We start from the raw sequence: 22,782 nt of genomic DNA on the forward strand, positions 1-22,782 counted from the left end.
ACTGGCCTTGAACTCACAGAGATCCACCTGTCTCTGTACCACCATGCCTGGCAGCAATGTCTTTTTAAAAAATATATACTTTTTAAATTTTATGTGTATGAATGAATGTATTGCCTGTATCTATGTAAGTGCACGCATGTCACACAATGCCTGAGGAGGTCAGAAGAGGACATCGGATTCCCTGGAACTGGAGTTAGGGATGGTTGTCAGCTGCCATGTGGGTGCTGGAAACCAAACCCAGGTCCTCTACAAGAGCAGCCAGTGATCTTAACAACTGAGCTGTCTCTCCAGCCCCAGCAGTATCTTCTGTGACTGCTGAGGAAAGAAGTGACGACATCCTGTATAACTTGCTTTATCCCTAACAAAAGCTTTCAGGGACCTGGAGGTATGGCTCAGAGGTAGAACATTTGCCTTGCTTGCTTTAGGCCCCAAGTTCATTTCCCAGTACCACAAAAGGCAGAAGGCAGGAAAGCCCTGGGGCTTCACCTGAGTGACTGCAGCCCGGGAGAAAGATGCTGACAGCAGCTGAAGAGAAGCTCAAAGTTCAGCCAGTGAAGACAGCTCAGTGGGTAAAGGCATCTGCCACCAAGTCTGACAACCTGAGTTTAGTCCCGCATGGTAGGAGGGCACAGATTCCCAAAAGTTGTCCTCTGACTTCCACACATGGCACGTGCATGCACACGCATGTGTGCAGACACACACCCACACAAACACATATACTCACACACACTCAATAAATAAAGTAATAAAAAGAGCAAAGCTAGGCTCCCAGGAAAGCAGCTTGTGAGGATGACAGCAGATGAGGGAGCCATGGGACAAGCCCATCCCCGTCACCTCCTGCCTTTCCACTGTGCACCTCATGTAGCTTTCTAAGGTTCTGGATAAGGAAGATGCCACAGAGCTCTAAAAAAGCAAGAAGTCCCCAAGGACTTCCTCACCCCTGAGGAAAGGGAGAAGTGAAAGGTCAGTAAAACAAGAGATGGAATCTCGGTGACCTTAGGAAAGCATGCTAGAGCCGCAAGCCTGCGGTGCCTTTAACTGAAGCACTCAGGAGGCAGAGGCAGAGGCAGAGGCAGAGGCAAAAGGATCTCTGTAGTCTGAGGCCAGCCTGGACTACATAACAGTTCCAGGCCACCCAGGGCTATGTAGTGAGACTGTCTCAAAAAAGAAAAGAGATCCGCTGGGTGTGCTGGCGCACGCCTTTAATCCCAACACTTGGGAGGCAGAGGCAGATGGAGCTCTGTGAGTTCAAGGCCAGCCTGGTCTACATAGTAAGTTCCAGGACAGCTGGGGCTACAGGGAGACCCTGTCTCAAAAAAAAGACCAAAAAAAAAAAAAAAAAAAAAGATACAAGTCCACTGGCATGCCCCTTCCAGATCCTTCCTCCCTCTGACAGCAGTCTCTGGATCCCATACCTCCATGGCAGCCCTCAAGGTAGTGCAGACCTGCAGTCTCACTCTGGGACACCCAGAGCCAGAAGGAGGGTGTGTGTGGGATGTAACGGACAGGGATGACATTTACAGAGTAGAACGCCTCACATGCCACACCTCAGGTCACACTGGGCTCTGGGCCAGCAAGGTCTCCACCCTATGGGCAGGAGGGAGCTGGCTCTCCAGAGAGGACCAGTGAAGGATGCCACTGTCAACGAGGTGCTATGCAGGTGACAAGTGAAATCGGTGAACCTGCTCCCCTCAGGAGCCTACTCCAAGATTCAGGGCCCCGGGTGGCCATGAGCCAGGGAAAGAAGCCCGCAGAGTTCTCTTAGCCCATGCTGTGTACTGCTCCTTGCCAGGCCTCTTTGGCTCTGGCCTCCAATTCAGAAGCTTCCCTGGAGGCCTTCAAGGCCAGACAATGCAGAAGAGGCCCTGGTGACTGTCCAGAGATCTCAGTGCTACAGCAATGGGATGAGGTAGCCCTGACAGGGAAGGCCATATCCTGACTCAGTCCCAGCCCCAGCTTTCTCAGACATCAAGGGAGTGTTACAATCTGTCTTTTCTACTCACCAAGGGCTCCAGCACAACTTGCTTTGGGGGCTGCTGCTACCTGAGAAGAGGCAGGTCTGAGGGCTGTTGGTGGGGAGGAAGTGCAGCAGTCCTGGGCCACTCCACACTGACAGTCATAGCCCTCTGTTCTGGTTGCTTCCTCCAGAATCTCCACCCAAATCCTGGGGCGACCAGCAGGCGGTGTCTCCCCACCCACCATAACCTGCTTGGCAAGGCTGTGTGTACCTTTCCCCACTCAACTTCCTGCTTCTCTCCCCGAGGAGCCCAGGCTGGCTGAGGCAGGGCCTTCCTTCATCTACCTAGGATTCACAGGCCAGTTTGGGGATCCTAGGAACTGACCCTTCCATGGGCCACTGTGCTTCCCTGTCTGGGGGAGAGGAGGACAGAAGGGAGCCCACAGGGCACTTTGGTAACAAAGCTTTTTTTCTAAGGGTGGCTGGGAGCATCCAACTGCCCTCCAGCTAGCCTGAGGGCCTGCTTCCTACGTGAGGGCCAGCAGGGAGGACCAGAAGCAGTGTCCTCTGCTCTCCTAATGCTGACCAGCCACCTCAGAGGGAATGGCACATGGACAGGCAAGGATTTGTCCCTAAACACATAGGGTCTGCATCCCAGCTCTGCCACAGGCAAGTTGCTTCATTCCTCCCGTCTGTTCCCTTATATGCACAATCTCAGGCGATGGGAGGAAGTACCTGTCAAGAGTCTTGGGGAGAGACAAGGTGGGGAGGTGTGCGCTTGGTCCCAAACTCTGCTATTCTGGCTCTGAAGGCTCATCTGACTGCACAGGATGTTTCTCAACTGAAGACCCAGGAGTGGTGGTCTCATCCCAAACAGCTGTTAGTGTTTCATAAACACTGGGAAATGTCCTGCCTGAAGCTCTTGACCTTAACACAAAAGCAACCCAGTCTTGTGCAGGAATGGAGCTGCTGTGTGCTCAGATCCTAGTGGCTACATCATAGCCAGAAGACAGTGCTCCACAGCATACCTCCCCACCCTCCAGCTCTGACACTCTTTCTGCCTCCTCTTCCAGAATGTTCTCCCAGTGTTAGAGGGAATGGGAACTCTTCAGGTGCCACCTCCCCCTGAGGAACTGTTGGCAGGTAATGGTTACTGGGGAGGGGGAGTCATTTTCTCCAGGGGGGCCCACTGGTAAGCTGCTCATAAACCCCTATCCACCTACCTGCTCATGCCAGTATGCTTAATGAAATTCAATAGGTAAAAAAGGAAGACACGAAAACAGGGGACTTGTTGGGAAACAAGAGGGGGTCAGTGGAGGGGATAACAGAGGTTAATGAGAAGGGGATAGACCATAATACATTGTATATATGCATCAAATTGCTAAAAATTATGCCAAATTAAAAACAAATTAAGTTAGAAAAAAATAATTCATCCAGGTGGTTAAAGCCAGCATCAGCTTTACTGGGCCAGCCCGTGGCAGCATGGTGCCCCTGATGGAGAAGCAGGGCACACACACACAGTGCTATGTGGGGCCAGGACAGGTATGGTAGTGCATGTCTTTAATCCCAGCACTTGGGAGGCAGAGGCAGGCGGATCTCTGTGAGTTCAAGGCCAGCCTGGTCTACATAGTGAGTTCCAGGACAGCTGGGGCTACAGGGAGACCCTGTCTCAAAAAGACCAATAAATAAATAAATAAATAAATAGTAAAAATAAAATAAAAAATGTGTTTGTGTGTACAATGTATGGGCATGCATGTGGAGGTCAGAGGACAACCTCAAGTGCCATCCTAAGGAACACAATTTACCTCCTTTGACATAAGGCCTCTCACTGGCCTGGGGATGCCATTGAACCCTGAGGGTTACTGTCCCCTCCTCCCAGGGCTGGGATTACTTGTGCACATACATCACTATGCCCTGTTTTTGTTTCTGTTTTTTTGCCAAGCCTTTTCTTTTTTTCCTTTTTTAAATCAGGCATTTATAAACAAGAAAGCATACATCACATAAAAACAGCTCTCCAGTAGCAGGGTAAGCAATTATATTGTCATTAGCAGCAGCGTAAGATGGGGGGATGCAGGGGCTCAGGTGGTTATGAAGGTAGAGGTTGGGCTTTTTCCTTAATTAATGAAAATGTCATTTGAGACTCCTGAAAAGCAAGAGCCCCTCCCTCAGCTTTGGGATGGGCATGTGGGGAGGGAGCATGGAGGACAACCTCAGACAACCTGGGCAGGAATCGGGGCCAGCAGGCAGCCATGGAGGATATCACATGAGAAATGCCACAAGACGCCCCGTCCCCTCTCATGCCCCGTTTTTTAATGTGTTCTGGAAACTGAACTCGGGTCTTCATGCTTTCAAGGCAAGCACTTTACCACCAAGCTAGCTCCCCCTTGGCCTCTCTACAATTTTCTGTTATTGGCTGTCTGCTATCAGGTGGAGATTTTTTTAAAAAATATTTTATTATTTTTATTTTATGTGTATGAGTGTATTGCCTGCATGTATATGAGTACATCTGTGTTGTACAGTGTTTTGGAGGTCAGAAGAGGGCTTCAGATTCCCCTGGAAGTGGAATTATGGACAGCTGTTAGCTGCCATGTGGGTGCTAGGATATGAACCCTGGTCTTCTGCAAGAACCAGTGTTCTTAACCGCTGAGCCATCTCTCTAGCCCCAGGTGGAGATTGTTTTTACAAATTAATGATATATATAACTTTGTCCAACATATGTAATAAATCACTGTATCATAACATAATAACCTCTCTTTGTGTATGCATGTGTATGTGTGTGTGTGTGTGTATATATATATATATATATATACACACTTTTTTTTTTTTTGACAGGGTCTTACTATGCAGCTCAGGCTGGCCTTGATCTCACAGAGATCCACCTGTCTCTGCCTCTTGAGTGCTGGGATTAAAGGCATGAACCACTATATATATATACACACTTTTTTTTTTTTTGACAGGGTCTTACTATGCAGCTCAGGCTGGCCTTGATCTCACAGAGATCCACCTGTCTCTGCCTCTTGAGTGCTGGGATTAAAGGCATGTGCCACCATACCCGGCCACATATCTATTTTTTAAACGGGGAGAAAACCAAACTTTGAAACTTCATCACAGAAAAGTAATCTCAACACTCAGGATGCTGACCCAGGAAGATGTGATATTAGAGAACTTCCTTGTCTCAAAACCAGAGGGGGTGGGGCGGAGAAGGAAGGAGGGAAGAAAGAAACAGCAAAACCTGTTTTATTATTATGGCCCCTTCTTAAGAATTCATAAACAAAGTATCATGAAAAATACAGAATAATTGATGATTTTAAGGATTCCCAGAATTTCTGTCCCTTATTCTCAAATGTTGAAAGTGCTGGGAACCTGGATGCTCCAGTCTTGATCCCCTCCAGCCAATCTGCTGTGCCATCCCAGACAGCCTCCCAGCTGCAGCCAGGGAGCCCCCTCAGATAAGGCATCACATACTGGCTCAACATGGGTACTGAGCATGTGCAAAAGCACTGACCAGGTCACATACAGGGCAGGGGGACCAGAAAGAGTAGGGCACAACCTGCCCTTGAGCAAGGGCTGGTGGGTAGACGCGTGTGTGAATGGCCCATACAGGAGGCAGACTGTCTTGGGGAAAAACATTTTTCAGCTGGGAAAGGCGCACCAGAAGGCCAAGGTGAGAGAGGCAAAGCCAGCCGGACACTGAGCACAGCTGCAAACGGTGAGCTGCGGGCTTCACTTGGGCGCACAGTTCTCTGAAGGACAGACAGGAGGCAGGACATGGCCTTGAATCCCCAGTTACTAGGGAGAGTGAACTTAATTCTGAGGCTGTCTGGGAGGGGCAGACCAGGTGCTGTGGCCCAATGCCTGGAAGACAGGAGACAGGCAGACAGACACACCAGGGGTCTGGAATGCAGTAAGAAAGAGGGGCCTGACATCTCACCTCTTATCTTCACAATCCTGCCAGCACTTGCCAGTGTCTCTCTACCCTGGGGCATCAACACAGGCTTCCATTTAGGATGCCTCAGCTCCTTCAAATGTCAGTTTAAACATTACTTCCTCAGATAAGCCTGGGACAGATTCCTGAACGCCCTGTTTCCCCAGCCATGGCTCTGCCCACACTTTCTGCTAAGGCAGTTGACTTACTTGTTTTAGGGATGTGCTATTTATTCGCCTGCTTGGGGTGTGTCCTGCCTATGGTTTAGCGTGTAGACCACACCTGCATTCATCATCGGTGTATATGATTGCATGCTGCTAAGAAGATAACTCCTTCCAGAATCCCAGAGGGTCCCTGAGCCCCTGCTCAATCAATGCCCCACTTTTGGGACCCATGACCATCAGTGAGCTTTACCTGCTGTTCAGTATTCAGTGTGGCCCAAAGTGTCCCTGCTTCCCGTTGGTCCACAAGGTGCTGGGCACAGAGCAGGGTCGTCATCTGCTAACTAATGACCAGTTCAAGGTGGTGGCAGAGGGGACTGACAGTGCCCGAATCATAGACACATTGCCTGTGCTGCCCTTCTGTCCCAAATGCCTGTCCTTTCTCACCTGGCTTATCCCTTTAAAAGAGCTGGCTCAGGCTGGGGGAGCAGCTCAGCTGGTAAAGTGCTTGAACTTGAGTTTGATAACCCAGAACCTACATAAAAAAGCTGGGCGTGGTGGTGTGCACTAGTAACCTCATCACTGGGGAAGCAAGTGAATCCCTAGGGTCACTGGCTAGCCAACCTAGCCTAATTGGCAAGCCCCAGATCCCCATGGGAGATTATTCCAAAAACAAGGTATATAGCTCCTGAGGAACCACATCCAGGTTGTCCTCTGGCCCTCACACATGTGCTCTCACTCCACAAAAGGAGCTGGCATTTCTTTTGGAAAGTGTCTTCTCCATGGAACCTGGTGGCATGTGCTGTGCGCTGCACTGGGTCTTTCCCTGCTCTGCATCTCTCTAGAAGGCCCTTCTAGAGGAAGGAAGCTTCCTCATTGTTCAGAGAACTCTGTGCTAGTAAAGATTCCTTCCGGTCTGTCTACACTGGAAAAGATCTCTGAAAAACTCTATAGAAGCCCCAGATTGCTCAAGTCTAAGGTAGGTTTTTTTTTTGTCTTTTTGAGACAGGGTCTCCCTATAACCCCATCTAGCCTGGAACTCACAGGGATCCGCCTGCCTCTGCCTCCCAAGTGCTGGGATTAAAGGCATGAACCACCATGCCTAAGGTAGTTTTTTAAATGTCCAGTTACATGGATGTTTGCTTGAAAACTACTGGACGGTATGGACGGACACACACACACACACACACACACACAAAGGTCTTAAAAAGAATGTGGTATGTCTATACGGAAAGAGGCTGAGGACAGACTTCAGTGAAAAATGCTAGGTGTTAGAACAACCTCTCCTCCACAGCCTCAGGGTGTGGGAGCAGGAGGAGGGTAAGATGTGATCATGTGCAGGGAGGAGCCACTCACCCATCCCTTCACTCTGTGAGTGGGGCTGGAAGTCCAGGGACAGTCCATCCCTTTTGGCCATATAACTTTCTGATTATTATATGAGCTGTTTTTCTATTGATAAACACATTAACATAAAGATAAGCAAATAGGCTGAACCTGGACCATAAGAATTTTCTCCACCCGTCCAGAGGTCATCAAAGGGTAAACTGAGGGCAGCCTATAGAAACTTGGGCTCTGACCTCAGATGCCAGGCAGATCCTGCCACCAGTCTGGAAGCAAAAACTGGGCTCTAATCAAGAGGCAAAGACAGTGGGCGTGTGGCACACCTGTAATCCTAGAATTGGGCATTTTATTCAGGAGGTGGAAGAAAGAGTTCAAGGTCATCCTTGGTTACATGAGTTTGAGGGACAACTCAGCAGAAAGAGGCCCTAACTCAGAAACAAAAAAAAAATGTTCTTTAAATTGATTTAATTTTTATTTTAACCATATATAATATGTCTATATAGGTATGTGTATATGAGTACAGGTGTGCATTAAGTCGGAGATGTTGGATCCCCTGGAGCTGGAGTTCCAGGCAGTTGCGAACCACCTGATGTGGGTGCTGGAACTGAACTCTGGTCCTCTGTAAGAGCAGGAGCTCTTAACGGCTTAACCCTTAACCCACTGAGCCAGCTGCAGAGCCATCTCTCCAGTCGCCTCGGTTTTGATTTTTAAAGGCTCAGAGACAATCGCATAACCTAGTGACCTGTTCCCTTAGGAGCACAGGGGCCTGATGAGGAACAACAGCTAATGCAACTAATCTTTTGCTCTACAGCCAAAAGCTGCTCAGAGCCCAGGGCCACTGTGGGCCAATGCTGCCCACCTTCCTGCATGGCCCCAACAAGTCTTCCTTTAGGAAAGGTCTGTTTTCTCCACTTGACAGATATGCAAACCTCAGGGGGAGGCAGTTGTACAGAGCCAAAGACAGCTTCCTGTGGCCTGAGCATCCCACGCTGGGGAAGGCTGGAAAGATGAAGCCACCCTTGTGCCCCGCCATGTCTGCCTGGCTCCCAACTATAGTACAAGCCCAGTCTGAAGCCTCATCCTCAACCTTAAACTGACTTTCAGGGTCAATCAACAAACATCCTGTGGCCAGGTGGATAATGAAGTGGGTGCTATTACTGCCTTCTTGGTTTATGGATTTTTTTTTTTTTTTGAGACAGGGTCTCTTGCAGCCATAGCTGGCTTGGAACTTGCAATGTAGACCAGGCTGGCCCTGATTTCACAGAGATCTGCTTGCCGCCGCCTCCTGAGTGTGCCATCACACCCTGGTTTTGGCTGGATCTTGATCTTAACCTCTAGTATCTCCCAAGATCCAAATCATCCCAGTACCGAATGGAACAGGCATTCAGTCCTGAGTATCTCCCCAATCTATCCCCCTCCCACCTGAAGCCCAGCAACACACACCATTTCCATTCTCTGTCTCTCCCCAGCTAGAACTCTCTAGAGTGCTTTCCTTGCTTTCCTGCTTAAAACCCTTTTCTCCCACCACTCCCGCAGGTCAAGTGCAAGGATTCTGTGTGGAGCCTCAGACTTGGCCATGCCCTGCCTGCCAGCCCCCCTCTGCTCCTGAGGAAGTGTCTCCTTCAGGGAGCAGGGCCTTCCACACACAGTGTGGGCCAGGTGGGCTAGCCAAGCTCCAATCTAGTTCTAGGCATAAGATGGGAGTCATCTTCTTCCCATCCACCACCAGGCTGGTGCAGAAGTGTCAGCAGCTACACAAATACACTATTACAACAACCAGCAGTGCACTGCCATCTCCTCCCCTGTGAGCAGCCCAACCAACCTGCTGGCTCTTCCCCCTCCAGGATGGTGGCCCCAACGGGGCCCAGCCACTTTCTTGCTGGTGGTAGAAACCATCCATGGATTTCCTATACAGCAGCTGTCTCTCCACCTTGGTCCTGAGCCTGTGTTCTACAGACTCTAAATACTGCACAGGGGCCTCACAGGGCTCAGTGTGTCCAGAAGCCAATTAATTATCTCACACCAGTCATAGGCAGCTTTGCGCCAGCACAGTACCTGGCAAGTGGTGACATGTGCCAGTGTTTGATGGACTCACACCATGAGCCTCTTTGCTCTCCTGACACCCTGTGCTCCATTCCTAGAGCTCCTGCACAGCCAGGGAACAACTGCCCCAGGCATACAGATCCTCACTTTCTCCCCTTCCCTGCCTGTCCCTGTCCTGGAGCTAGCTCCAGACATTCCTGTATCTGGTCCAGCCACTCCTGCCATGCCCCACAAAATCCCACTCCTCAGTGTGGCATCCAAGGCTTCTTACGCTAGCCTCTGCACGGGTGCAAGCACTACCTTGTAACACGGGTGCCTATTGATCCCTGGAACAACCTTTCAAGGGGAGGATCTGCCAGGACCAAATGATGGGTGAGGAAGCTGAGCAGAGGGTAAGTGCCCAGAGTCACGGTCCAAGCTCCCAAGGAATGTGCCAGAATAGCTTCTAACTGCCTTCCCACCCTCAGTTTCCCTGAGACATTCTAAATCCCTCAAGGAGTGAGACCAGGAGCTAAAACACTTAAGGGAAAAAAGTCCTTGCAGGGCTGGGGTGCAGCTCTGAGGTAGAACCCATGACCAGTGTGAGGCAGGCCCTTCCAGGTTCATCCTCAGCACTTTTTGCACAGGCAAAAACAAATTAAAAAATCATTGCAACAGGCATCCCACTGCCTGACTTCCCACAGGGCACTGGGTGTTCCTGGGATGAGATGAGATAAAACACCAGGCTAGGGACTAGGGATGAGCATGCACAAAGTTCTGGGTTCCATTCCCAGCACTGCAAACAGAAAGAATGTGGTGGTGGAGGCCTGTAATCCCAGCAACTAGGGAGGCACAGGCAGGAGGATCACAAGTTCAAGGTCATCTTTGACTGTGCAAGCAAGTTCAAGGCCAGGCTGGGCTACATGAAACCCTGTCTTAGAAGACAAAACAAAACAAAGAACCCTCACTCCCAAACCAACCACCTACCAACCAGGCACAGTGGTACATGTCTTTTCTTCAGCAGCTTCTCAACTGAGAGTCGTGATTGGGGGTGGTGCAAAGGGGGATCTTGAGTTCAAGGTCAGCCTGGGCTATACAGGTAGACCCTAAACAACAGAAAACAAAGCAAGGCAGAGAAAGAGAGAGAGAGAGAGAGAGAGAGAGAGAGAGAGAGAGAGAGAAGAGACAGTCTCGTTTGAAGAAGGAACACGAAAGTTTACGTAACTCAGCTGTGTCTGTCCACTGTAGCACGGCAAGACTCTAGCCTGGACAATGCTCAATTTATAGACTTGGAAGAGGATCTCACTGCCCAAAGGGTTTCATGTCCCCATGCCAAGTCAGGATTCCCCCCTCACCCCCCAGCACACACACACAGCCCCATCTCTGGAGCCCAGTCACCTGGCAGTGCCCCGGGCGCATCCAGGAACAAGACATTCTCCTGACACTGGCCTCTAATGGCCTACAGGCCTAGACCTTGGCTCTCCAGGCATGTGACTCCATCCCAGATGCTTCCACTAAGCCTGGTGCTTCCTCAGGTTCCAGGTGTGGTGCTGTCAGAATGGACAGACAAAAACAACTGCCAACAGTGACCGTGACAAGGACAGTGGAGGAAGGCTGCAGAACAAGCTATGAACCTCGAGACTGCTCTAGGGTCCCCCGCACCCATCCTCCGCATCCTTTGCTCTGTCCTGGCTGCATTCTTTCTGCCCCCTTCCCTTCCCAGCAGACAGGATGTGCTAAATTAATGCTGCATGAACAGTGCCCAACTCTTGTTAATTCTTTACACGCAGCCACTATCCTGTTTGCTGAGCGACAGAGGGCTGATTCTGTTACAGGTAGCAGGGGCCTTGCTCAGTCCTTCCCAGCCTCCCTTGCAGGAAAGCTTCTTAAGGCTCCCTCCTGGTTTCCTGGGAAGAATCAAGGGACAGGATGGAAAGGTAGGGGGGAAGAGACAGGAGGGGGAACAGGAAACAGAGGAGAGGAAGAGAGGAGGTTGGAAGGCAGGAAGGGAGACAGTAGAAAAATGGGAAGAACAGGGGAGGACTCGGGGCATGGGGCTCCCGGGAGCCAGGGAGAGCTGGGAAAGGAGATGGAGTCCAGCTGCACTGCACCTTCATAGTGAGCATCAGAGTCGACGGCTGCTCTGTGTGTTGACCTGGCTCACCCTCTGGGATCATGGCTACTTCATATAAGGTAACGAATGGTTCTGAGAGAGTAACTTTCCCTCAGTCACAGGAACTGATAAAAGCAGAACATTTTCTCAAAGTTTCCTTAAAAGATGAGAGACTGGAGAGCTGGCTCAGAGGATAAGAGCACTGGATGCTCTTGCAGAAGACCTGGGTTTGATTCCCAGCACCCACAGGGCAGCTAACAACCATCTGTAATTTCAGTTCCAGGGAAATCAAATGCCCTCTTCTGCCCTCTGTGGAGATTGCATGACACAGGTGCACTTATATACATGCAGGCAATACACTCATATGAAACTATTCATCTCCCTTTCTTCCTCTCTCCAAACTACCTTTGGTGTGATGGCTAGAACCATGGCAACCATTTTGGAGCAGCCACACCCTAATAATGGTAGAGTAGGGAACTTGTAAGATCCTTGCTGGTCATGACCTAAGGGGCACTCACAGATGCCTGGGACCACAGATGCCTGGGACCACAGACCACCGACTCAGCAGACGTGCCCATGGAAGGAGTGCACATCCCGATTTGCTCCCTTTTTCTCTCATCTTCAGCAGCAGATCCCAGTAGCCAGCCCCTAACCAGGGATCCTGATCCAGCAATGGCTCTGAGCTACTCTCTCCTAGAAAGATGGAAAGTCAGACTTGAAAGGGCAAGAGGCTGTCTGGTGGCCATGGGCCTGGATGTCTCAAAGGCAACAACACTGGCAATGTGCTGTCAGGGGCCCTTGGAGACAAGCAGGTGACTCACAACCCACCATCATTTAGAGAGATGTAGAGAGGCTCCCAAAACTGACAGCCCCGCTGGGGCCATCCCTCAGACAGGGTCACAGGGTTCCCTAGTCATCCCAGACGTGTGTAACTGTGCTCCAAGTCACTCAGAAAACATCAACCCTCAAAGAGAACAGCTCCTTGTGACAAATGCATTGGTTGTCAAAGGCACAGATGTGCACACACAGGCATCCCACAGAATGACCGGCCCCATAACAGCTGAGGCTTCCTGTGGGTTTGGAGTTCTCCTCATGGAGACTGCAGATTCCACTCTGGGAGGGAGACTGTGTCAGGAGCACTTCAAGATCTGCAGCAACGTTACCCAGCACAGCCCTGCACACATAGGAGCCAGCTCCACTCTGAGAGGGAGAGACTATGTCATGGCACTTCAATATTTGCAGTGCCAGTACTCAGTACACCACAGCACACACAAGCGCTTAATCAGGGCCAAAGGCTGAGCAGAATACGTCCACACCTGGGATGGAGCTATCTGAACTGCTGTCATGGAGTCACTGCTGACTCCTGAAATTCCAGCCTAGGGGACTACTTGTGCCATGTCACTGCTGCCTGACAGATGCTCTGGGGATCTTTTTAAAGGCCCTTCTCTCCTGACAATAATCCTGTGACAGTTCCAGTGGTCCAGAGGATTTTGGTGAAGCTAAGGAGGGTGGCACAGGTCTGTCTAGCTCCGCCCAGGCCTAGCCACACCCCCTTTGTAGCTGTTTTCTCTCATTAGAAACCAGAACTGGGTTCAAAGGGGCAGCAGTGGGCGTGGGCGATGGTCAGTTCTGGGCTCCAGCTCCAGCTCCTGTCACACCTTGGTCTCCTTGAGGCCCCCTGGACCACCTGGACCTCAAAGTCTGACCCTTTCAAAAGTACAGCGTTCTTTAAATATATAAAATTACATTTATTTATTTTATTACACATGAATGTCATACGTATGGATATGGTATGGAGGTCAGAGGACAACTTGCAGGAGGCGGATCTCCTTCTATCATGTGGGGTCTGAGAATTGGGGTCTGAGAATCGAACTCAGGTCCTCAAAATTGGTAACAAGCACCCTTACCTGCTAAGCCATCTTGCTGGCCCAGGTACAGCTTTATTCTAAAACTGAAGTGGCCTAGGCCACAAGGGATTACAATTAGCTGCCTAGCTGGAGTGCCTCTTCTGGTTCCCAGGGACCCTGAGATTGAGGTTGGGAACAGAATGCAGATCATGCGTGTCTGTTTGTTTGAGACAAGGTCTCACTATGTAGCCCTGACTGGCCTGGAACTTGTATAAACCAGGCTGCTCTTGAACTCATAGACATCTGCCTGCCTTGGCCTTCCAAGTACTGGAACTAAAAGGTATGGACATGCCCAGCTCATTCTTAAGGCCAGAAACCACTTCCATTTTAAGATTCAGTGGCTTTTTCTAGTCACTGGCTGCTTTAAGTCTCCCACGCCTTCAGCCACACTGGGAACTGTTACCTTGGGTCCCAGCCTCGCTGGTTCCCACTTCTGTTAGGCCAGGCAAAACCTGCCGTAATTAGAACCAAACTCCCCTGATGGGTCTTCCTGTACTTGTGCCCCACACCCTTGCTCATCTGCAGGGACACAGTACTAGTCACCTCACCTCAGCTGCTTCACCACAGGCCCCAAAACAGGAAGACTAACTGACCATGGGCTGCAACCTCCAAACCATGAGTCAAAAGAAACCTTTCTTTCCTATACATTAATTACCTCAGGCATTCTGAAACAGTGCTAGAAAGCAGACTGACACAGCCCTACCAGAAAGCAAACTAATTACTCCTGAAGGACATTTTCCCAACCTACCATAGAAAACTCATCCAAGAAACAATCCTTCTTGAGGACAAGCTCATGAGCCAAAGTACAAACCACTAATGGACCAGGAAGGAGAAACCAGTGCCAGGTGCAAGGAGAGAAAAGCATCCCCAAGAACCAAAGCAGGAACATGGGCTCTGGCTAAAGAATAAGGAAGTTTAGATGACAAAACGCCTGACGCAGCACAGATAAAGCAAGCAGAGAGACACGGCTAAGGGTTCCAGGGACCACAGGGAGATACTGAGAGGGGCAAGGAGTAATCGTACAGACTTTTCCAGAAGGGTTGGGGCTATAGCTCAGGGTAGAGGGCTTGCTTAGAACGTGTGAGGCCTGGGTTCAGCGCGCGCGCACACACGCACACACACACACACACACACACACACACACACACACACACACACACACACACGAAGAAAAGAAAGGAAAGGAAAGCTAGCTAACCATGAGCTTGTGAGCCAGGCAGTGGCGTTCCTCCATGGGTCCTGCCCTGAGTTCTCTAAATGATGGGCTGTGACCTGGAAGTTTAAGATGAAATAAAGCCTTTCCTCCCAAACACAGAGTATCACAGCAGCAACAGAATGAAACTGGACCAATCATGACCAGCTAACATTTTCCAAAATAAAAAGATCAGAGTAAAGGTGAGAAAATGTAGAAGACTACACAGAAGTTTCCAACCAATAAGAGGAGTAAAAGGAGAAAAAACCTTAGTCAACACAACAAAGGAGAGAGGGGTAAGGCGGGAAGCAGGTAAGGGCGGTGTTTCTGGAAAGCGGCAGGAAATCTGGAGATCTGACATGTAGGTCATTAAATCACATAAGACAGACTTCCAGATTTAAACTTGGAAGCATCTTTTGCATGGGCAGGTGATCATATCCACTGAGCCATCTCTCCAATCCCCTAATTTTTTACTTTTAATTATGTGTACATAGGGGGATATGAGCATGTGTGCTCTTGAAGACCAGGAAAGACTGCATCTCCAAGAGCTGGAGTGACAGATGGATGTGAGCCATATGATGTGGGTACTGGAAATCAAACTTGGGTCCTTTGGAAGAACAGTATAAACTCTTATTCTTGGAGTCATCTCTCTCTAGCCCCAAGACCACTAGATTTAAAGCCTCAAAGCCCAGCCACATGAGGTGCTGGCACACTCTTGTAATTCTAGCACTTAGGAGGTAGAAGTAGGAGGATCAATGTGAGTTTGAGGCTAGCCTGGGCTACAGAATGAGACTGTCTCAAAAACTCCCCCCAAAGGCTGGGTGAGGCAGTGCATGCCTATCATCCCAGCACTTGGGAGATGAAGGGAAGAGGGTCAGGAGTTCATGGTCATCCTCAGCTACATAGCAAATTTCAGATAAGCCTGGGGTACATGAGACCTTGCTGCAAACAACAGCAATGAAACACCCGTCATATTCTATTTATAAAAGGTTTGAAATATGAGGCAAGCCACAATAGGCTGAGGTGGCTCTGCTGTTCCCTGACTCAGCAGGAAAAGGCTTGATGACCTGCTGAAGGTGGTGCCACATGGCAGATGCCTCAAAAATGTGCACAACATTTATATATCAGCTTAAAAAATTAATTTAGGGACTGAGAATGTAGCTTCCAGCAAGTGAAAAGCCTCACGCTTCACTCCAAGATCACAAACAAAATGATAAATTTAAGATGAATTGTTCTTTAAAAGCACTGGAAAGGAGAGGAATGGAAAGTAACTGTCAGAGGCAAGCAGAGACATGGAGACACCCCCATTAAGGGGGGCCTGGTCTGGCAGGAGTGTAAAGAATCATATGGGCGTGTTGAGTTTCAGGAGACCCCCTTGGTTGGGGGTGATGTCCCAGAAGTCACCAGGTTAACAGATTCTTCCCTGGTCTTCTGGGGTTTTTATTTTTGTGTGTGTCTACATATGGAGTGTGGGTTTATGGTCACGAGTGCAATGCCTACGGATGCCAGAGAAGGGGGCATTAGAGCCCTTAGAGCTAAAGTTGCAGGTGACTGTGAGCACCCCAACATGAGCTGGAATCCGAACCTGGGTCCTCTACAACAACAGTCAGTGCTCTTAACTGCTGAATTATCTCTCCAGCTTGTCTGTTTTGAGACAGGGACTATGTAGCCCAGGCTGGCCTCAACTCATAGCAATCATCCTGCCTCAGTCTGTCCAGTGCTGGGATTACAGGTGTGTATCACCACACACTGACAGAGAAAATGCCTTTTTTTCTTTTTTTGAGAAAGATCTCCCTTGTAGCTTCAGTTGGCCTGAACTGCTATGAAGACCAGGCTGGCCTTGATCTCACAGAGATCCGCCTGCCTCTGCCTCCAGAGTGCTGGGATTAAATATGTATACCATCATGCCCAGCTGAGAAAATTCTTAACAATACTCAATATTAAGAATCCACCTAGACTGGGCTTGGGAGGCAGAGGCCAGTGGATCTCTGTGAGATGAAGGTCAGCCTGGTCTACCTAGTGAGTTCCAGGACAGCTGGGGTTACAGGAAGACCCTGTCTCAAAAAATCCATTAAAAAAAAATTTCACCTAATTTTTGTTTCTTTCAAAACAAAAAGAATCTCCAAAGCAGCCGTATTCCAAACCCTAGCCCTAGGATTAACCACTACCTTAGTAGTCAACTGTGTTTTCCAGATCTGCCTGGCCCTGCTCTTGCCAGGAAACATGACAGTACTTGGGTTGTGGATCCACTGTGGTCCTGAGTACAGGTGGCAGAATTCTCTGGAAGCAAGCCTGCTTCCGTGTAGCATGGGGACTCAGGCCTGGCAGCAGTGTGGTCTGTGTCCCTACTTCCCAGCTGGTCACTCCCACTGGCAGAATCCCAAGCTCCAATTCAAGTAACAAGTAACCCAGAGCCAATACAACCTCAGTGCAATACAATCATCACAGAAGTACTTGGTCAAGGCTCAAAGGCCTACCTAAGTATCAAGGGCTACAGGGCCCAAAGAACAGAAGAGTCCCCTGTACAGTTCAGGGCAGGGTCATGGAGTCATGGAAAAGGCGACACTGGAAATGTTTCTTGCCAGAGTCCTCTAGACATAATTCCTGGAGCACCAAGCTATGTGCCCAGTGGCTGGGGTGTCATTCATTCTCCGTGGTGAGAGCTGACCCTCTATAATAACACCTCACACCGGTGCTTACGAGGCCAAGGGCAGCTTTTATGTGATTCTCCTAGAAGCTGCTGCCAGGGCTTGAGAGTTGTGAGCCCTTCAAAAATCACATTGAAATTTAATTCCCAGGGCAAGCACTAATTAGGCATGGTGGCCTCTGGGAGATAACCGGGTCACGAAGTTCTACCTTCATGTATGATTTAGTGCTCTTACAAGATAGACACGGGAGGACATCCCTGTAATCCTGCAACTTGGAAGACTGAGGCCGGAAGATCATAAGTTGCAGACCAGTCTGAGCACAGTAAAGTTGACTGTGTTAAAAAACAACAGAAAGGAGCCAGGGGTGGTGGTGCACGCCTTTAATCCCAGCATTTGGGAGGCAGAGACAGGCAGATCTCTGTGAGTTCAAGGCCAGCCTGGTCTACATAGTGAGTTCCAGGACAGCTGGGGCTACAGGGAGACCCTGTCTCAAAAATACCAAAAAAAAAAAAAAAAAAAACCACAACAGAAAGGAGGAGGAAGAGGAGGAAGGGAAGAAGAAGGAGGGAAAGGAGGAGGAGGAAGAAGAGGAGGAGGAGGAGGCTGGTGAGATGGCTCAGAGGGTAAAGGCACTTGCCTCCAAACCTGAAGACCTGAGTTCGATCCCCAGAACTCACATGATAGAGAGAACTAATACCCACAAGTTGTTCTCTGACCTCCACATGCACAGTAACATGCATGTGCCACCCGGCATACATGGCAGGAATGCACACCCCCAAAATAAAAATTTATCAAAAAATAAAAATGGCCAGGTGTGGTGGCACACGCCTTTAATCCCAGCACTCAGGAGGCAGAGGCAGGCAAGTTCCAGGACAGCTGGGGCTACAGAGAGACCCTGTTTCAAAAAGACCAAATAAAATAAAATAAATAAATAAAAACGAACCAGAAAGTAGCTAGGTCCCCTTTGCCATAACTCCTGACCCTTCCACACCGTAGAGACAGCAGGTCTCATCTTGGGAATCACAGTAATAGGTACCACCTTAGAATCAAAGAGCAGCCAGACACCAAGTCTGAAATGCTTTAACCCTGGGCTTCCCAGCCTTCCGTGAGAAGAAATTTCTGTCATATATAAACCAGTGGGTGTCAGGTATTCTGTTACTACAGCACACTTCAAGTAAGGTATGGATGTCTGCTATTCTCAATTTACGGAAAACAGAACAAACTCAGAGAGGCAACTTTGGGTGGCTCGCACAGCGTGAATGTGAACCCAGGTCTAACCCACAGCCCACACACATTCTTAACCACAGTCACACACCTACCTCCCATATACAGATGATCACAAGCTCTGTGACCCACCCTCAGGCCTCACCACGCCCAGCTCTTAGAAAAACTGGATACCTTGGGTAGGGGCCCAAGACACAGGGCTCCAGGGTCTGAGTCACAGCGCCAGGCTCATCTTCATTTGATATTCCACGGCCGGCAGGGCAGAATGGTCCTGCCAGCCTCCAATTGTCTCCACTGGGGAGGGCAACAGTGCCAGGGAACGTGCTAGATACTGTGAACTAAACTTCAACCCATCGAGCAGGATCCAAACCCACACCCACCTCCAAAGAACACACCTGGAACTCTGTATACAGCCTTGGGACCTGGGAGTGGGGGACTAGGAGACTGTGAACCCTGATCCTGGACTTAGGAAGCTAAAGTAGAGCAACAAACAGGTAAACTGTGAAAACTGGCGCCGTCCTGCTGTTCTAGGTGGGACCAGGGGGTCTAGGCCCAGTCAAGAGTCACAGGACACAGGTTCACAGGGTAGGGAATGTAACTTGCAAGGAGCCTTTCTGTTGTTGATCTTTCTGAGTCAGGGTCTCCCTGTAGCCCCAACTGGCCTGGAACTTGCTATGTAGGCCAGGCTAGCTTTGAACTCACTTAGATCGGCCTGCCTCTGCCTCCCAAGTGCTGGGATTAAAGGTGTGAGCTACCAAGCCTGCAAGGAGCTTTTTTATCTAATTAAGGTCAGTCAGGTTCTAGAGATCAGGACTTGGACATTTTTTTTGGGGGGGGGACCTCATTCAACCCATGATAAGCAATGAAACAGGAACAATGGGGACAGATGTTCTAAAGAACAAGGACAGCTGTGCATGGCAGAGAGGGATGAAGATGTCCATAGGGTTCAGGGGCCTGAGAACAGTGTGTCAGGATTAAGGAACAGGAAACAGGATGCAAAGGCCTGAATGCCAAGCGCTCTGGCAGCGGTGAACAGAGAGAGAGCTGCAGAGAGCTCAGAAGCTGGAGGACAGTCACTACCAGGCACTGGAAAGAGAAAGGGAAACCGAGGCCTGGGAAGGGCAGAGCCAGCCGTACCCCAGGATGGCAGGGCCTGCCGAATTTTTTTCTGCAGATCTCCAGAGTCATGCAGTGCTGGGCACTGGGTAACTGCTGAAGTCATGGTAAGAGGATGAAGAACTCTGTGGGGGGGAGACCAAACACAGCAGAGCCATCTCATGCCATCTGTGATAGGGCTGTCACCCAGGGCAGCATCTTTGGAAGGGGTGGATGAGGTGGGAGGCCTGAAGCCAACCACAAGGGGAGCTCGGGAGCAAACAGATGAATAAATACACACCAGCTGCCCATGTGCAGTCTAAGACCTCAGATGACCCTCCCAAGGCACGTTGAGCCTGAGCAGTCTCTTGGGCTCCCCAGTTCCCAAGTGTGCACCCCACACCTGTGTAAAACACCTACGCTGTGAGCATGCTGACAGAGGACTGCTGAGACCCCAGAGCCCTATCCCTGATCCCTGGCAAGATCTCTGTTGATGGGCACGCAGGCGTCCCCAGACAGGAAGTGGAGAAGAGCAAGGCCTGCAGCCAGCCGGTGACGCAGGCAGCACACACAGCTCTGGGGGTGCCCACCTCCCTGAGGGGAGCAGATCGCATCAGGCTTCCCGGAAACATTCTCACCTCTATTTCTGAACACACACCAAGCGGAGCTTCTCGTGACTTCCAAAGGTATCGAAAGCAGCAACCTAAGCCAAGGCCAGACCACACACACACACACACACACACACACACACACACACGCTACCCACCCAACTCCACTCCCTCACCATGGCACACCCATGTCTGAAATGGAGAGGACTTTCTAAAGGCAATAGGAAATGATGCAATCCCACAGGACCAGACTGAGGCCCTAGATACCACCACTGTCTTTACCCAACAGCCTGGCCTTGCATGGTCCACGGGTAGGAATACAAACATCAATTTCTAGACTAACCAGTTATTATAGCAGGTCAGAGGGTGTCATAGTTCAAAAGATCACAGGACTTCCTGTATAAATTCATCCAAACTCAAAGGATTAGCAAGTCAGGTACTCTAATGCTGCAGTGAAAGGGTAAGTTAGTGGAACACGCAAGAATTTGTCAAAACTTATCAATATCAAACCTCTCCCCTCTCCCTCTCTCTCTCTCTCTCTCTCTCTCTCTCTCTCTCTCTCTGACACACACACACTTAAAAGCTGACATATACCCATAATCCCAGCATTTAGGAGGTGGAGACAGAACAGAAAATCAAGGTCAGCCTCAGCTACATCAAGTTCAAGGCCAGATTGGCAAACATGAGACTCTGTCTCAAAACCGTCCACAGGCTCAATGGGTAAACAGGCGCTTGCCGCTAAGCTTGACTTGAGTTCAATCCCCGGGACCCACATAGAAGGAAAGAACCAACTCCTAAAAGTTGTCCTCTGTGGCACAGGTACACAACACCCCTCCAAAAATAAATATAAAAAACTCACATAAACTCCTCCCCCCACACACAAAAGAAAGAAAATACCTGCCAAAAGCCAGGAAGTGGGGAGACACTTGCGGTACACTCAAAGAGCTGCTTTTCTAGTTGAAGAATCCAACAACTCATTGGTAAATAACAGACAAGATGATTTCCCAGCAGGAGGTGGTCCCCTTTCCACACAGATGCACTCCAAGATGGTCGGCAGTGCCTGGGACGAAGTAATACCGAAGCCTTTCTCAGCTCTCAGCCGAACAGCAGCCTCTCTGGCTGAGCTCCAGTCCCAGGAAATTCATAAAGCCGTCCGTGTTTTTTACAAAAAAATTAAATCATGACTCATAAGACAATACAACTGGAAATCATTATGTTAAATGGAATAAGCCAGACTCAGGCAAATACCAAGCCGAGGGGTCCCCTGTGATCCTGCACTTCTGAGGTAGAGGAAAGCAGGAGTTCAAGGTCATCCTCCCCTATAGCAGGCCTGAGGACAGCCCAGGCTAAGTGAGGGCAGCCTAGGCTAAGCAAGATCCAGTCTCCAAACAAACAATAACAAAATAAAACACACACACACACACACACACACACACACACACACACACACAAGACAAATACCACACACTTTCTCTCATATGTAGACTTTAGATTTCAGTGTGTATGTGAGTCTGTGTCTTTGTGTATGTGTGTATCTATCTGTCCCTGTGTCTGTATATCTAGGTATATGTGTCTGTGTATGTCTGTGCCTATCTGTGTGTATCTGCATGTTGCTATGTATCTGTGTGTGCATCTATGTGTCTGCATGTATCTATGTGTGTCTGTGTGTGCAATGAAAGTAAAAGGAGGCTGAGAGGGAGAAAGATCTTAAGGGGGAGGGGGAGAGTAAAGCATGTGACAGGAAAGCAGAACTGGGGACTACTTGGAGAAGGAAGGGGACTGGCCAGAGGAGAGGAGGTACCCATTATTTTCTACATTAACTTAAATAATAAATACATAAGGCTCAGAGATTAACGATGATAATTATTGATGAAATGGAAGTTACCACAATCATGCAATGAAACCACTTTTATTCCTGGAGCTTTCCAGTTCATATTTTTGTAGCATGGAAGGTGAATATATGGCGGGGGGGGGGCTGTAAACAAAGATAAGGAAGCTTATGTGGCTGTCAGCAGGTCGGTTAAGGAAGGCCAGATGCTCTCCTAAGACAGGGCATGGCTCTGCTGCTAGAAACCCATTCTTGGGGCTGGAGAGATGGCTTGTTGCTCTTTCAGAGGACCCAAGTTTGATCCCCAGCACTGACATGGGGCAGCTTACAACTACCTGGAACTCCAGCTTCAGGGGATCTGATAGCCTCTTCTGGCCTCTGAGGACACTGTATTCCTGTGCTCAAACACACACATACACATAATTTAAAAATTTCCCTAGATAAAGCCTTATCTACATAGCACATGATAATTAAAAGTACCAGACTGGTGGAACTAACCTTACTGGATGTTTACCAGCCATAGTTTGAGGCCTATACTAATGTGGTCAGAGGGACTTAAAGGACAGTTTTGTCCCTTGCCCTCCAAGGTCAACCAAGTTCCAGGGGACTATGGAACATCTCTCAAAATGTCCTGTAAATGTGGTGAGTTACCTGTCCTCTTATTCAGGGAGGACATGGAGACCCCATGAGATGGACTTGAACCAGTGTCCAGTCTACAAAGAGGAAGGGTCAACTCAGAGGAAACATCTCATTTATGCTTC

General features: G+C 49.4%; 1 protein-coding gene across 3 annotated transcripts in view; it reads right to left on the reverse strand.

Annotated features, from left to right (window-relative positions):
• The window catches only part of Ppard (peroxisome proliferator activated receptor delta), a 93,705-nt gene that overhangs the window by 37,630 nt on the left and 33,293 nt on the right, over nucleotides 1–22,782 (reverse strand). The window contains exon 1 of one of the 3 annotated variants that reach the window (XM_017799880.2): nucleotides 21,091–21,288. The exons of the other annotated variants lie outside the window; for them this stretch is intronic. The gene's annotated coding sequence lies outside the window, so the exon portion shown is untranslated. Of the gene's footprint in view, nucleotides 1–21,090; nucleotides 21,289–22,782 lie in introns of those variants that run through there. 3 annotated transcript variants of the gene reach the window in all.

This window comes from Nannospalax galili, unplaced genomic scaffold, assembly GCF_000622305.1.
Source record: "Nannospalax galili isolate Female #2095 unplaced genomic scaffold, S.galili_v1.0 scaffold538, whole genome shotgun sequence".
NCBI lineage: Eukaryota > Metazoa > Chordata > Mammalia > Rodentia > Spalacidae > Nannospalax > Nannospalax galili.